A 16,701-nucleotide genomic window follows, 5' to 3' on the forward strand; every position below is an offset into this window, starting at 1 on the left:
ACAATACTTTCCAAAGTAGAGCTCCTGGTTATATGATTTAACTATCTTCCAAAATTGTTAAGGCCAAAATCTGTCACATTTTTCAGTGTCACAATAAAAAATAAAATGTGGTCAGCACAGGACCTCCGCTAATGGGGGGATTGATTTCTGGGGTCAGAGCAGTAACTTCTCGCTTGGCGCACTGCAGAAGCCTCGCGATGGCCTCTGAAGTATGTCCACGACCCCAAAGTGACTGTGATAAGTGCACGGAGCTATGTAAGTGTAGTCATACTCACTGGGAAGATTTTTACCCACAAGCAAAAAAAAAAAAGTGAATATTGGGTTAACTTGGAAATTCCATCAAACACTCTTGTTTCTTCAGTTTTGTGGTTGAGATATGGCTAAGTTTTCAGAGTTCTTGCTGTGTTGTTTATGGAATTTATTACGCACAGATACGGCTGTGGCAAAGTGCACTAAGTTAAAGTGTAAAGTCTTAAGTGTCACTGTTACAGAAAACACGCGACTTTGGACCCCTGGTGTTTCCAGGGTCACAGAAGAGTCGGGTGTCAGAGTCGGGGGTCGCAGAGGGCCCTCCGGGGCAGGTTCCTGATGAGAGCGGCTGCCTCCTGACTGCTCTCCCAGGACCCCTCTCCCAGGTGCTGAGGGTGTGGTGGGTGCTGACAACGTTCTCCAGCGTGTCTGTGTCCTTCCGGCATTTGGAGATTCTATTCCTTCTCCTCATACAATTTGTGTTGTCTTTCTCACGCCGGGAACGTGCACGTCACGCGACTGCTCCCTGTGCACTCCCTTTGCCCGCTCCCAACATATGCGCTTTTTGCTGAACGTTTTCCGTGTGCTCCGTGCTCTGGAGAAACCCTGAGATATAAGAGAGAGCTGTACCTCGTGGCTTGTCCACGCCGCATCATGCTTTCTCGTCTGCTTGGCCCTGTTCACAGTGTCTGTCGTCTGCGGTCTGTGTGCGTCCTGTGGTCTTCAGCTCTTTGCTGCTTCACGCTGTCCTGAAAGAGCAGATTTCGGTTGCCACAAATCGGTAGAGCTCACGTGGGAGGGTGTGGTTGAATCCAGGTGGTGTTGAATCGAGGGTGCGGTTGAATCAAGGTGGGAGTCTTCGCTCAGGGATAGGTGTCTGTGTGTTCCTGTGGACGCCCTGGTCATGGGACCCCGGGGCTGACCTCCGCGCAGGGGCCTTCTGCGCTGCGGGCTGGGGTGGGGTCCTTCGCCTGGAGCGTCCCAGCCCCACCCTGTCCGACATCAGCCCTGTGTCTGCCCGTCCTGGACAGTCGCCGCTGTGCCCCCAGCAGCCTGCTGTTGCCTCACGTCCACATTACAGACATTGTCCACGCACACCCAAGGTGTCACGATGTCAGAAGAGGGAAGAGATACGGCCTTAGTCTGGGGGCAGCTCCAGCTGTAGATGTGAAGCAAGACCTGCTTTACTCAAAGAACAATCCCAGTTGTCCAACCCCAGGAGACTGAGGGGCAGGGAGACTGAGGCCGAGCCTGTGGGGCCGTGGGACACACTGCCGCCGGTCCCCTTCTCCTCTGCGAGCCCAGTCTCTGCAGCCCATCAGCGTCTCAGATAAGCAAGCGAGGTATCCGTAGATCAGAGAAAGGGAGGGAAGATTTGATGGCATGGTCTCAGCTGGGCTTTACTTTTTGAAAGGCACTATCATGCATATTCATACATTTTTAAATCGTTTAAGTAATTAGTCTAAGTGAGAGCTGCCTGAGTGCAGTGAGTGGAATCAGAAATCAGTTTTTTTGTTCCGTAATTTCTTGCAGCTTCTATGAGTTAACTCATAAAGGCTGTTGCACAGAAAGGATCAGAGCCGGAGGCTGGTGCAGAACGCAGTCAGATCTGGGTGCACTGTGCTCATTCCATCCACAAGGTTAAGGCATCAACTCATTAAGCTTCTCTCTTTCTTGTCAGAAGGCTGTTAACAGTCTTTCTCTGCTAAACCAGTGAAGTGGGAAACACCTATTTGCATTTTAATGATTAGTTCTCTTGGAGGAAGCTAGTTCTTTGGGTTCAGAATGAATAATTAGCATTGTCTCAGATGATAATATCTGTCAGGCTGCCAGACTAGGAACAAAGTTTATGGGGTCCTGGAGACCTGAGGATGCCACAATTGGGGATCCCTGTTTCTCAGAGAACATACATTTGTAATTGTACATGAAACGTAGACCACAATTTCAGTATGCAAATTTGCTTATACTTTCCACCTTGCAAGGTTTCTGAAATTTGGATGACTGTTCTCAACAGGAAAATGTTTAATGGAATTTCTTGTTACTTGTGGGTATCTTTCTTCCTAGCAAGAATATACAGACAGTTCAAGTCTGAAAGCTGCGAGGAGGGGCTGCCAGAACGTGGAGGGGCTCCTTACTCAGCCAGGCTCACCGTGCCATGGGCGGGGAGACGGTGACCATAGTGTTTTGCCACACTAGAGACCAATTTAAAAAAACAACAACGATTAGAATCTGCTAAGGGCATTCTTGTTATAATAGTTAGCGATAGTCCTTGAGTAGTAAGACTGTCCCTATTTGTATCATGTTCTGAGTGGTTCCTGCTGTCTTTAGACACGGGAGTGACTGCACTTTAACTGGCAAGATCACGCAGTCGGTCTATGTTGATGCTGCAAGCATGACAGAGGGCTTCGTGTGATATAACCCATCAGTTTGATGCAGGAAAATACTTGAAGAGTATATGATCCTTTCAGACTGTATTGACGGACATATGATAACACTTGCTTTTTAACCAGACCACAGGGAACGTTGCCTAGAACCACAGACGTCAATTCCTGGACACGCCTGTTTGTTTACTTTTTTATGCTTCAATTTGCTCTCCTAGCAAATAGATTTTCTGATATGGGAAGACAGATAATGGTGCCTACAAGGGTTTAGGAAGACTGATTAGAGACCCCTGCAATGGAATAACAGTGCCTTCCATCTACATTACTTAACCCAATTAAAACTAAGGAATAAATTGAGCTACTTAATATAAATTTGGTGCAAAGGAATAATGCTACAAAAACGTTTGGATGGGTTTTAGCCTGGAAGACTTTTAGCGATACTTGCCCTAAGAGCCAAAGTAGACCATTTATGGAGGCATCGATATATAGTAGATTATTTGGAAAATGTTGTTTATAAAAATTCTGGTCCCAGAGCAAAATTCAAGTTCAAAAAAAAAAAAAAACCCACAAAATAAGAGACTTTCTTTTAAAATCTGTTTTGTTTTCTACTTTGATCATTTCAGGACACAAATTGCATACTGCTTTTAGAATTTTGGACAGACATACAGACTATTATATTTCACTACGAATAGAAGGAACCTGATGAGGTTTTGGGGTGATAGTGGGGTGATGGGGTCTAGAGAAAGAATTCTTGAAGACGTTTGTGATGCAAAAAGGTGATTTTATTAAAGCACAGGGACAGGACCTGTGGGCAGGAAGAGCTGCCCTGGGACGCTGAAGAGAGGCTGGTTATATACTAATGGAAATAAAGTCCAGGGGAAGTTTGCAATGAGATTTTCACACATTATAGAAGACTCCCAGGATCCCAGATGCCTAGTTATTGTCAAGCTAAGGTTGTTTTCCCTCCAGCAGAGATTAGCATTAAGACATGCTAAGTTCCTGGAGAAACATTTTGCTCTGCTGGCCCCAAGTATCTATCAATGGGCTGCAGGTTATAAGGACATTTAGTTTTATCTGCCATTTCCTTCTGCCTTTGTTTCCACATCATTATGGAGGGTGATGTTGGGGCTCCAGGAAACTGAGTCTGTAGGTTTCTGGAGATTAGGTTATTGATAAGATTGCCTTTTTCTTGTAATTTACTAAGATATTTGTAAACTATGGAGACCCATGTCCTGCATGACTGTGATCTCTGTTGGTTAATCCTTTGTTTTCTTTCCTCTCTTTTGTCCTTGGGCAGCCAGGAGAGCCTGAGGAATGTCACACATATCCCACCTGTGGGGGTGGTGGGGCTAGCTTTTACTTTGTCCTCAGCCCACCACAGGCTCCCTCATCAGAACCCAAGCTACCTCTTCTCTTCCTCACTCATGACAAAGAAAAAGTGGAAAATGTTTCCTGGATTTACTAGCATTCTGTTCTTGATTTTTTATTTGTTTATTTATTTATTTTTAACTGTTTATTTTATTTTTGAGAGAGACAGACAGAATGTGAGTGGGTTAGGGGCAGAGAGAGAGGGAGACACAGAATCCGATGCAGGCTCCAGGCTTTGAGCTGTCAGCACAGAGCCCGACGTGGGGCTCGAACTCACGAGCTGTGAGATCATGACCTGAGCTGAATTCGGACGCTCAACCAACTGAGCCGCCCAGGCGCCCCTGTTCTTGATTTTTTAATATAAGTGTTGAAGATTTGCCTCCCAAATGACTCCAAACACTGTAAAACTTCCATTCTGTTTTTGCGCCGTAATTGAGTAGATATCTTCCTAAGATTTTAGGATCTCTCAACAATTGGAGAAAAATAGGAAGGCTGCTTTTCAAGGCCTGGGCATCGTAGGTTTGAAAAGAAATGTTTTGGCCCCACCTCTGGGCTCACGGAAGCCGAATGCGTCAGCACCTCACCTGTAGCTGCTGCCCTGTATTGTGTGCAGATCAGACCTCTTTAATTGTATGCTTTGGGTAAAAATGGTCTTTTCTGATTGCTATTCTTGGAGATTTGTGGAAGAAAACCAGCATTTAGTAAGTTCTGAACATGTGCCAGGCACTGGAGAAAAAATTAGCGTTGCTTAGGAACCGAAGAATTCAACTGGTTTTTGAGAGAAAACAGAATTCCATTCCAGCCGATCTGTGTTCTGGGACCTTCGAATGGTTAGTGTTTTAGTACAAATCAGAACATACTGTTGAGGATACAAGAAGGAAAACTGTTGGTCTCGCCAGGTTAGGATGGAGGGTGGCAGGAGCTCTTCTCGTTGTGTCGTAAACACACCAAACTGTGCAGCAGGTCAGAGCTGCTTTGGGTGTGCACCTGAGCTTGAGTGGAGGAAGGCCAAGCTCTGGGCCCCAGATAAGAAACACTTTTAAACCAGAGGAGAGGCAAGACTCAAGCCGCAGTAGCCCCTGAGAAATAAAACCCAAAGGGGGTGCTGGGATGGGTGGAGGCAGAACAGCCTGGCAGGTGTGGGGTGCAGGTGCTGGGACCCTGCCCCGGAGTGAAATGCGGAATCTCAACAGGTTTCCCCGTGTGAGAGAAGACTAGAGAACCCTGACCTAGAAGGCATAGAGGAAGCCCAGCACAGTTCCAGGGTCATGGGAAGAGTATAAAGTTACCAGCAAGGAATGCACACTCCAGGCGTGGACGTGAGATCTGAGCCCCCGCGCCTGTGTGCCACAGAAGGCCACTTGGTGAAATAGATGTGAAAATCGTTCCCAAATCAGTTACGGTTCTGTCAGAACCTGAGAGCCGCAGTGGGATCAAAATCACAAATTATCTACAGAATCGTTGACCACGTGGGACTCCCCCTTTCCTAAAAATGAAAAAACCCACTTTAGATAAACAAGCATACAAAAAACGATTTTAACCCACATAAAGAAAGCTCAAGGGGATGGGAACACAGGATAGAAGGGTGGGCTTGTACAGATACTGGCTGTGTTTCAATTACTAATCAGGTTTTGAAAAGGAACAGAAGTCTTGATAAAATAACTACCTAGTACAACAAAACGATGAAAGGACAAACGGCATATCTAAAGACAGGAAATGTCATTTAAATTCACTGCTGTGTGGGGATTGCCAGGAGAAGGTGACAAACCCAAACCCCAGTAGTAGAGCCCTTGTCTCCGTGCACAGGGTCGTGCTGGGGGGACTGATCACCCAGGTGAGAGCAGACGAGCGCTCAGAGGGGGTCCTGTGGCCCAGGCACCCTGACTGGGAACGCTGCCTACTGTCTGCCAAGGGGTTCCTGCCGCGTTCAGGAAGTTTCCTCTTGTTCAGCCACAGTTCTCCTACACTTGTGACTGTCTCCGCAGGTGTTTATGCAACCATGCTTTTGTTGGAAGTATTTGCAGAAATGTAGGATCCTTTTGGTTTCTAGATGGACACAGATTCACTTGGAGCACGTTCTCTTGGTGGGGACGGTGTGAAGGAGGAAGCAGCGTCTCTGCTGTCCCCTCACTGGGTCTCCAAGCGCTCAGAGAACCCCTCTCAGCGTTTATAGCCAGCTGTGAACATCTGCTCCCAAAGCCCGTGTCAGACTGCACTGTCTCCTGCTTCAGATGCTGTCAGAATCCCTCATCAGCACTCCACATGCAGAGTCTTTCAAACATGCCACAGTGTGCCTTTCCACCCATGTTTGTGGCAGGTAACACATACCCGTTTTTGGGTCCCTACTTGGGGACATAGGGCCCCGTGAGTTCATTCTGGACGTGGAAGGAGTTTCTGCAGTGCAGTGGGCAGAGGAAGGAGAGTGGTGTGTGGGGAGCATGCACATGTGCGTGTGAGTGTGTCTGTGTGTGTGGGCACGTGTGCCTATATATATCTGTACGTGTGTATATGTGTGTGCGTGAGCATGTGTGAGGTCAACATGGAGAAAGGCACGAGGAGTGGCCTACGTTTGTTATCTTAGCAGAGGTTAGGGCTTGCGTGGATGGGGGGAGGGGACACGTGATACTTTTTCTTAAAGACAGAGAAGTCCAGGAGCAGACTTGAAGGTCAGCCCCAGCGCCATCTGCGATAAGCCCCGCGTCCTTCCCATCAGACACCCTCTGTCGTGCCTCGTCTTATGCTCCATACAAGGTCCTTCTCCGCGGATGCCTGTCAGAGCCTGATGTGCCTTGGGCCTGTGACGGGGCACCACGAGCAGAGGGGCCGTGTCGTTCTCATCTCCACAGCCGGGGGTGCACTTCACAGTTGTGTGTGTCTGAGCCAAATGCATAAAACTGACCACTCCGATATCTGGTCTCATTACCAGCAGAGGCAGTTTTGTCAGCCGCGCTTAGAATCAGAGGTGAAGCCACAGCTACTAAATATGATAAAATAGAGTGAACGTGGGGATGAGTTACATAGACCATCTGGTGTCTGAGACTCGGTCACAATTATGCATTTATGCAGAATGATATAAAATGCACAAATGAACCCTAATTTGCACATTTCTATTTTTTTTAGATTATTCAATATCTGAGATTCAGGCATTCAGCTGGCGCTGAAGCAATTTTACCTCATTAATGTGCTCAAGGAATAAGTAAATGCTCTTTCTGGTCACCGACCAATTTAAATATCAGGTTGCAGATTTAGTATGTTTAGGTAAAGTACTGTCTATTTTCTTGTTGCTAAACTCATGACTATTGGCTGCATTTTGAAGCATATTCGGAAGAGAAAGTACAGATGGGATATGTGCAGTCCGACGTAGAGGACGAGCCGACTGGAGCCCCCTGGAATTGAAAATAGGTCGTCTTCAGTTCCGGAGAAGGGCTGACGAGAAAAATTTCACACGAGGACAGGGTCCGCCGTTCATCTTCCACGTTGGGATGTTGCCTGTTGGAAAGGAAGAGTTTGTTGTCAAATCTGCGTCTCGTCCGTGCTCTCATGATGTGGGCATGAAATACCCCACACGCGGTGTCTTGGGTTGGTCTGCCTCGAGCCCCGTGTCCCTGAGAGAGCCCTTGCGGCTCCTGGAGCTCCAGGAATGAGAGGCTGAGTGGCTCCTGGTCCCGATAACGACGTGTCCACACAGAGGCTATATTATCTGCACGTATTACTCGTCTTCCCCTAGTGGCTAACCGCGTGCTTTCGGCTAGCCCCTGGCAAACATGGCGGGGATGCTGGGGGAGGCTCGTTCTGGGTTGGCGGGTACCACCACGGCCCACGGACGAGCAGGCATCTGTGTGCCTTGCGCCTGCGGGCTGGGAGAGCTTCGTGGGCCAACAGCCCGTGTAGATGCGCCCTTCTGCAGTGCGGCCCTGCTGTCGGCCTGCGAGGGGCCCTGACCCTCGATACAACCAGGCCTCAACTTCTGGGGCCTCCGACTCACTTCCTGCTGGGCAGGCTGTCACCCAGCCTGTTCATCCGCAGCGTCTCCAAAGGAGGGGACGTGAGCCCGAGGTCAGGCCGGCGACCTCTCTTGCACACACCCGTGTTCTAGCTCATACACGTGACTGGGTTTTAGATAGCACGCATCTTTTTAAGTGGCTGACAGAAAGGAGAAACCATTTTCTCCGAAAGCCCTTGTTATGATTAGTGATACGTATTCCTAATTTCGCTTTCCTCTCTGATTGTTGCATCTCATTAGCTACGCATGAATCATAAATGCCTGGGGATTTTGCAGCATCGGCCTCCGTGTGCCAGCCTCGGAGGGGAATGTCCGACATGCAGTTAGCGTGCGTCCCCCGTCCTCCCCCCCCTCCCCCCCAGCCTCCCATCCGATGGCCCAGGGCTCGCTGTGGGTCTGGACATCAGCCCCGTGCTTTGAGGGCCCACAGACGCGGGCAGGGTGCTTGCCCAGGATGAGGTCGCCGTGGCAAGGCCGGCAGCGGTCTGGGAAGCACAAAAGCAAGCTGGGTCTAGGACAACTTTTTCTGAAAAGAAATGAGCCGAAGTTCTTTCTTGGTGGGGTTGTTGAGGGGCTCACATGAAATGACATGTGTGGAAGGACTTGCAGATCTTAAAATCCATGTGTTCCTGGGTTGGGGAGAGTTTTCAGGAACGGCCTCACCAGTAAACATGCCACAGATGATGGACTTTCCCCGTTTCTCCCTTAGACAGGCTGTAATGCCCAAAGTTCTAAAACCTCCCACAAAAGACCACCAGAGTCGTAAGTCAAAGCCAAGCGGCAAGGGTCGTTTATTGCAGGTTCGAACCTGGTCCTCTGCGCACTCGTCGCCGGTGACGCAAGAGGCCACGAATAGGGTTGGTATAGCGTTTTTATAGACAGAGACAAATAGCACAGGGGAGGTTTTTACTTGTGGCGAGAGGAAGAAAGGGGGAAGGGGGTAGGTGAGGAATGTGCTAAGCAAGCAGGTTTACAGAAGCGAGAAATGCCGGTTAGTTTGTATACAATCACTTATTTCATTACATATCAGACTACATTTAGGAAGTTTTACAGCCCATTCTACTACACAGCGGGTTACAGGAAAGGTCTCACAATGCTTGTAAAACAGACTTCTCAGCAATTGTATTTTTTATCAAAGATCCATAATAAGCAGAAAAGAGAACCTAGCTTTAAACTAAGGCAGGGCTGTCATTTGAATTTAAAGCTGTTCCTTTTATTCCCCCCTTTTCCTTGTGCCTAAAGAGCCAATCTTGGATCTTCAGTTTTCTATTTGTAATGTCTCGAGCGGTTGGTACTGAGTTCGTAAGACCATTAATTGTACAGCATTGAACCTGTCTTGGATAAAATTAATAATTTTGTTTATGATGCAGGGGCCTAATGTGAGAGCGAGAAGTAGAATGGCCAGAGGCCCAAGTAAAGCGGAGAGCAGGGTAGTTAACCAAGGGGACGCGTTGAACCAGGATTCAAACCACCCTGCCTCCTGTTCTCTTTCTTTTTTTCGTTTGGCTAGCCCTTCTCGGATCTTGGCCATAGAATCCCTTACAATTCCTGTGTGGTCAGCATAGAAGCAACACTCTTCTCCTAGTGCTGCACAGAGACCACCCTGCTGTAGGAACAGCAGGTCTAATCCTCTCCTGTTTTGTAAAACTACCTCTGAGAGGGAGGTTAGGGATTTTTCAAGCGAAGTGATGGCAGTCTCAATTCTTTCTATATCTTTGTCAACCGCTTCTCTAAGTATACTAAAACCCTTGTTTTGTATAGTTAAGGCCGAGATCCCTGTCCCTGTTCCGATGGCCCTGAGTCCGAATATGGTGGCTAGAGTTAGAGCCCCTGCAGTAATGAATGCTCTCTTAGTTACTCTTTTGGGTGCTATCCACATCTGGTCTACATACTCAGTTGTGTGGTATATGATTTTTGGGAACACAATTACCATTATACAGAATTCTGACTGATTGAACATATCCTTATAGAGGCAAGGGGTTAATCCTGCATGAGAACAAAGCCACCATGAGTTATTTGGTGGAATAATCCAGTTTTCTGAAGTATTGAATATATTTCTGTTACTTATGCATAAGTGGCTATATTTTGTTGGCACTGTTCCTATACATGTCCCATTTCCCGTAAGCACTGGTAGTGTGAGGCCGGGCCTCTGTCCCCAACTGCAAGCGTCTGAGTTGTTTGCAGTGCTATAATTTCCTACTATTGCTACTGACTCGTAAAATGGAGGTTTTGTGGAATAGCACAGCCAACAAGCTTCTGTTTCATTGGGTTTAGTATGGTTTAAGGCCTTATAAGTGGTATTCATCATTACCCATAAGGGGTCATCTTTGAATGGGATTTGAATTTTTTGGGGTTTTTTTGGAGTAGTCCTGGTTACAGTGACTACCTGAGTGGCCGGAGGATTAGTACCCTTATTTGTGGACTGCGGGGTAGTATTAGGCTTACTTGTGGGCCATACTGACTGGTTTGGCCCTATTAGTGTTGGTGAAGCTTTGGGTTTTATTTTTAATCTTATCTGAATAACAGTTGCAAAGTAAGGTGGTCCCCGATATAGGTAAATTCCCCAATTTAGTCCTGTGATCCATCTTGTCTCCTTTTTTCCGTCCTCTAGGAATTTGATACGAATAAGGTTACAGGCACGGGTTTGCTTGGGACAGGGGCTGGCAAATTTCATGTCAATATAATGGGGTTTTACTTCCCATTTCCAGTTTCCATCACTGATAGTGACACAACTCCAAGCCTTACAGTAGAGGGATTCGATTCCTCCACAGGTTTTTTTCATTGCTCCTGTTCTGAACCCGGGACATGCATAAAACCCACCAGATCTTATGCGCTTTTTTTCATTTTCTGGGGTTCCGGTCCATGACGGATTAGGACGCTGGCGGCTTCCGTTGGGGGGAAGTACCCCCATGGTTACGGCTACGTCCTCTAGGTTAAAATATAGATCAGGCCACCAGGCATTTAGGGGAGTATCGTCTGCTGTGGTAGTATTATAGACTTCCTGGGTTTCTAAATTAGAAACCTCCCAAGTTAAAGTATAGGGTATGTGGGGGTTGCCCATAATACTTATCAGTCCGTAGGAGGTGAGCAGGAGCACGCTAGTGAGTGTTCCTCCGATCATTGTGGGTCCGGAGCTGCTGCAACAGTCTTGGTATGGGACACCCAGGCCTTTGGTTTCAGCTGGTTTTCGGGGTCAGGTTTTCGACGCAGAGTCAATTTTAAAGGATGTGTCTTACTCTGGTCAACCGTCCAGGCGGTGTTGGCTTCCGGCACGAAGTCTTCTCGAACCGCAAAGGGATCAGCTGGTCGGGCGTGGGTGTAATGGATCCAGGTAGCAATCCCGTCGACTTTGAGAGCAGTGGGTGTGGTTAGGATCACAATGTAGGGTCCCTTCCACCGTGGTTGGAGGGTCTCTTGCTTGTGTCTCCGCACGTATACCCAATCTCCGGGTCGGTAGTGATGCGGCTCAGGAGGGGGCCCGTTTTCATAAATGGCTCTCAATCTGGGCCAAACTTCCTGGTGGGTGTGCTGGAGTTCCCTCAGGGAAATAAGAAGTTTATGATCATCAAATTCAGTTAACACATTAGACTGTAGGTTGGGAATTATAGGGGGGGGCACTCCATACATGATTTCAAAGGGGGTTAATCCCAGTTTGTAAGGGGAGTTCCGCACCCTGAACAGAGCGTAGGGGAGTAAGACTACCCAATTAGCGCCAGTCTCCATGGTCAATTTAGTTAAGGTCTCTTTTAGAGTTCTATTCATTTTTTCTACCTGTCCTGAGCTTTGGGGTCTATATGCACAATGTAGTTTCCAATCAGCCCCAATAAACTGCGCTATCCCTTGTATTACCTTTGAAATGAATGCTGGTCCGTTGTCTGATCCTATTAGGGTAGGAAATCCGTACCTGGGTATGATGTCTTCTAACATTTTTTTTGCTACTACCTGCGCAGTCTCATGCTTGGTGGGGAAGGCCTCTGTCCATCCTGAAAAGGTATCTATAAACACTAACAAATATTTATATCCATATTTTCCAGGCTTTACCTCGGTGAAGTCTACTTCCCAATAGGCTCCCGGCCTGGTTCCGCGGGTTCTGGAGCCAGGGTTTTTCCCGTGGTTGGTGGCGTTAGTTAATTGACAAGCTTTACAGCTAGTAACTATCTGCTCAATTTTTGTCCTGGAGTCTTTAATGGTGATCCTAGCATGTCTTATTAAGTCTTGCATTTTTCTTGTGCCCATATGAGTGGCTCGGTGCATCTTGGATAAGACTTTATTTCCCATTTCTTCTGGGAGGATTATGCTACAGTCTGCTGCTCTCCACCATCCATTAAGGCACTGAGTGAAAGGTAATTTTTGGATCCAGTTTAGGTCTTCTTTAGTGTAGGCGGGATTTTCTGGTAAGCTAGCTGACCCGGGGTCTGGTAGGGTGGTCATTAAAGCACAGTCCACCTGTAAGGCCGCCTCTCGGGCCACCTGGTCAGCCAAATTATTTCCTCTGGCCACCGGTGTGACCAGTTTTTGGTGGCCTGGGCAATGTATGATGGCTAGTCGTTTAGGCAGCCAGAGTGCCTTTAAAAGAGCCAATATTTCTTTTTTGTTTTTGATAGTTTTCCCCTCTGCAGTTAACAGCCCCCTCTCTCTGTATATAGCTCCATGTATGTGGGCCGTAGCAAAAGCATATCTGCTATCGGTATACACGTTTAGTTTCTTGTCTTTTCCTAAAGTCAGTGCCTTGGTTAAGGCCACAAGTTCAGCTCGTTGGGCAGAGGTGCCAGCTGGTAAAGGCTCTGCCCAAACAGTCTCAGTTTCAGTTGTGACTGCTGCCCCCGCGTACCTTTGACCCTGATGTACAAAGCTGCTGCCGTCAGTGAACCAGGTAACCTCAGCGTCTGGTAGCGGGTGATCCTGTAAATCTTCCCGAACTCCATGAACCTGTGCCAATATCTCAGCGCAGTCATGGAAGGGGGTATCCAAGTCCGGGTCTGGTAACAGGGAGGCAGGGTTTAGTGTTCGGGGGGGAGCATAAATGATTCTGAGGGGATTTAATAATAGTCCCTGGTAGTGAACCAGTCGGGCGTTACTTATCCATCGGTCAGGAGGTTGTTTGAGGACTCCCTCGATGGCATGAGGGGTTGTAACACGTAACTCTTGTCCCATAGTTAACTTATCAGCATCCTTTACCATTAGAGCTGTAGCAGCGATCATACGGAGGCAAGGGGGCCAGCCAGCCGCTACTGGGTCTAGTCTTTTCGAAAGATAGGCAATGGGCCTGGGCCATGGACCAAGGAGTTGCGTCAGCACTGCTTTGGCTACCCCCTTGTTTTCATCTACGAAGAGATGAAAGGGTTTGGAGACATCGGGGAGCCCTAAGGCTGGCGCCGACAATAGGGTGAGTTTGATTTGCTGGAAAGCCTGCTCAGTTTTCTCTGTCCACTCAAAGGGCGCCTGTTCTCGGGTGACCAGGTAAAGAGGCTTAGCTATCTCGGCGAACCGAGGTATCCACAAGCGGCAGAACCCGGCCGATCCCAGGAATTCTCTTACCTGCCTTCGCGTTGTGGGTCGGGGGATGCGGAGGACGGTTTCCTTCCGTGCATCAGTGAGCCATCGTTGGCCTTCTCTTAACAGATACCCCAAGTAGGTTACCTCGGATCTGCAAATTTGGGCTTTCTTTGCTGAAGCCCGGTACCCCAGGGCACCAAGTGTCCGGAGGAGATTTTTGGTGCCTTGCAAGCAAGCTTCGGCAGTCTCAGCGGCGATTAAAAGATCGTCAACGTACTGCAAGAGAGTCACTTTGGGGTTTTGATTCCGGTACTCACCCAGATCCTCATGAAGTGCCTCATCGAACAAGGTGGGTGAGTTTTTAAATCCTTGGGGGAGCCGGGTCCAGGTGAGTTGCCCATTTATGCCTCTCTCAGGATCAGACCACTCGAAGGCGAAGAGCTCTTGACTTTTGGGGGCCAGAGGCAGGCTGAAAAAAGCATCTTTTAAATCAAGGACAGTATACCATTGTCTTTCTGGGCTGAGGGCACTTAGGAGGGTATAGGGGTTGGGTACTGTTGGGTGTATGTCCATGACTCGGCGGTTAACTTCTCTCAGATCTTGTACCGGACGATAGTCCGCACTGTTAGGTTTTCGTACAGGCAGCAGGGGGGTGTTCCAGGCTGAATGGCAGGGACGCAAGATGCCTAAGTCTAGGAGACGACGGATATGTGGCGTGATGCCATTTCTGGCCTCCATTGACATCGGGTATTGTCGGACCCGAACTGGATCTGCCCCCGGTTTCAGCTCTATGAATAGAGCTGGGCGATGTTTAGCCAACCCCATACCCCCGGTTTCAGCCCATGCCCCTGGAAACTGTTGGAGCCAGGGCTCTATGTTTTGACTTTGTGAGGGTGGCCCCTGGTGGAGTCGGTATTCATCTTCTAATCTTAGAGTAAGTGTGGTAATGGGTTGGTTGTGAGGGCCAGTCACTTGGGGGCCCCCTGGCGTAAAATGAATTTGGGCCTCCATTTTAGTGAGTAAGTCTCTTCCTAATAAGGGGCATGGGCTGTCGGGGATGACTAGGAAGGAATGGGTGACCTTTCCATTTCCTAGGTCCACAGTCCTCTGGGTGGTCCAGGGATATTTTTTTATTCCGGTAGCCCCTTGGACCCAGGAAGATTTTTTAGAAATTTTTCCATGCGGCCTGATCAAGACCGAATATTGTGCTCCTGTGTCAACTAAAAATTGAACTGGGTTCCCCTCCACTTGTAGCGTTACCCTAGGTTCGGGGAGGGGATCCGAACCCCGTCCCCCCTATTCTGCATCTTGAGTGAAGAGGGAGGGTGTGGTTTTTGGCTGCCACGGTTTCTGATCATGATGTGGCTTTTTCTTTCTAGGGCATTCTCGGGCCCAATGGCCTTTTTCTTTGCAATAGGCACATTGGTCCTTATCTAGGGGCTTTTGGACAACAGCGGCCAGGACTTTGGTCATTTTCTCGGTGGCTTTAAGTTGCCTGTCCTCTGGAGTCTCTCTATTATTAAGGACGCGCTGGGCAATGCAGAGTAAGTCCTGAATCTGTTTTCCCTCCAGGTCCTCTAGTTTCTGGAGTTTCTTTTTAATATCAGTGGCTGCCTGATTTACAAAGGCCATTACAACAGCAGCTTGATTTTTGGGGGCCTCGGGGTTCATGAGGGTATACTGTCTGAAGGTTTCCATTAATCTTTCTAAATAAGCGGCAGGGCTCTCTGTCTTACCTTGTATCACTGAATACACTTTTGCCAAATTAGTGGGCTTGCGTGCAGCAGCCCGGAGACCCGCCACTAGAGTCTGGCGATAAATGCGTAGCCGTCCCCTACCTTCTGCCGTGTTGTAGTCCCAGCCATCCTGTGGGGGTCGGGTCAAGGGAAAAGCTGCATTCATGAGATCAAGGTTAGCAGTGGGTTGGCCGTCATCTCCAGGAACCAGCTCTCTTGCTTCCAATTGAATTCTTTCTCGCTCCTCAGTGGTGAACAGGATTCAGAGGAGCTGCTGACACTCATCCCAGGTGGGTTGGTGGGTAAACATAACGCTGTCTAAGAGACTTATTAAATCTTTAGGGTTGTCAGAAAATCGGGCATTCTGGGTTTTCCAGTTATATAGGTCACTGGTAGAGAAGGGCCAGTATTGAAGTCGGGGGCTCCCCGTCTCATCGGGAGGCCCTATTTCCCGTAAGGGTAAAGCTACGGTGGAGTCAGGAAGGCGGAGTCCTGGCTCATGTGGGGCCCGCCTACGGGTACGTCCGGCCGGCCCTTGGACTTCGCCCCCACTAGGCATAGGCGCGGGTTGAGCCTCCCTATTCTCTAGTTCTCCTATGGGCTGGGCTACGGGAGGCTCTGCCGGCGCAGCAGGGATAGGGGCAGCTTGCGGAATAAGAGGAGGAACCTGGTAAGGGGGAGGGTCAAAGGAAAGTAAATCTTGGTTGTCGGGGAGAACAGGGGGTGCAGTTGGAGTTGGCGGCTTGGGAGGGTTGATAGGTTTAGCCGCTAGGATTTGGCATGACTCTGCTATTAAGGAAGTGGCCATCCAAGGAGGTGGGTTTTCTACTAAATCTTGCCACACCAGAATATAGGGAATCTGATCCGAGTGACCTTTTTTCTCTAGTAGGAAAATTTTTGATTTTACTTTAAGGACCACAGGGAGGCAGAAGGTTCCCTCTGTAGGCCAATTGACCCCAAAGGTGGGCCATTCAGAGCGGCAATAGGTGATCAACTTCCTTTTGCGAATGTCTAGGCTTAAGTTGTGTCCTCTAGCTTTTACGTCCCTGAAGTTGGCGAGAAGGAGGGAGAGAGGGGTGCTCTGCGTTTGGCCCATGTTATCATTCTGAGGAAGAGGAGAAGAGAAGGGGGCGGCACGGAGGGGGCCCTGAAGCGGCTGAAATCAGCGATGGAGTTCGCACAGGCGACCTCCGAGGGTGAGACCCCTGGCGGCCTGGCTGGGCCCCGGGCGGAGGGGCGGGAGGGAAAGCCGCAGGCAGCTGAGGAAGGAGGAAAGAGGAACAAAGGATGGAATAATTAATTCTGATCAGCCGAAAAAACACTTAATTCCAATAAAACATCCGACGCACGAAAGAAAAACAAGAGCCAACAAGAATCTCTGACAGTGGTTTCAACTTTCTGGGGCCGTCTCGGCCAGCCCAACAGAAAGGGTTATGGCTAGGACGGCGGTTATTACAAGGGCCCAGGG

General features: G+C 48.7%; 1 protein-coding gene across 2 annotated transcripts in view; it reads left to right on the forward strand.

Annotated features, from left to right (window-relative positions):
• DLGAP2 (DLG associated protein 2) overlaps window positions 1–16,701 on the forward strand; it is a 399,292-nt gene that overhangs the window by 42,599 nt on the left and 339,992 nt on the right. The window lies entirely within an intron of this gene.

This window comes from Panthera leo, chromosome B1, assembly GCF_018350215.1.
Source record: "Panthera leo isolate Ple1 chromosome B1, P.leo_Ple1_pat1.1, whole genome shotgun sequence".
NCBI lineage: Eukaryota > Metazoa > Chordata > Mammalia > Carnivora > Felidae > Panthera > Panthera leo.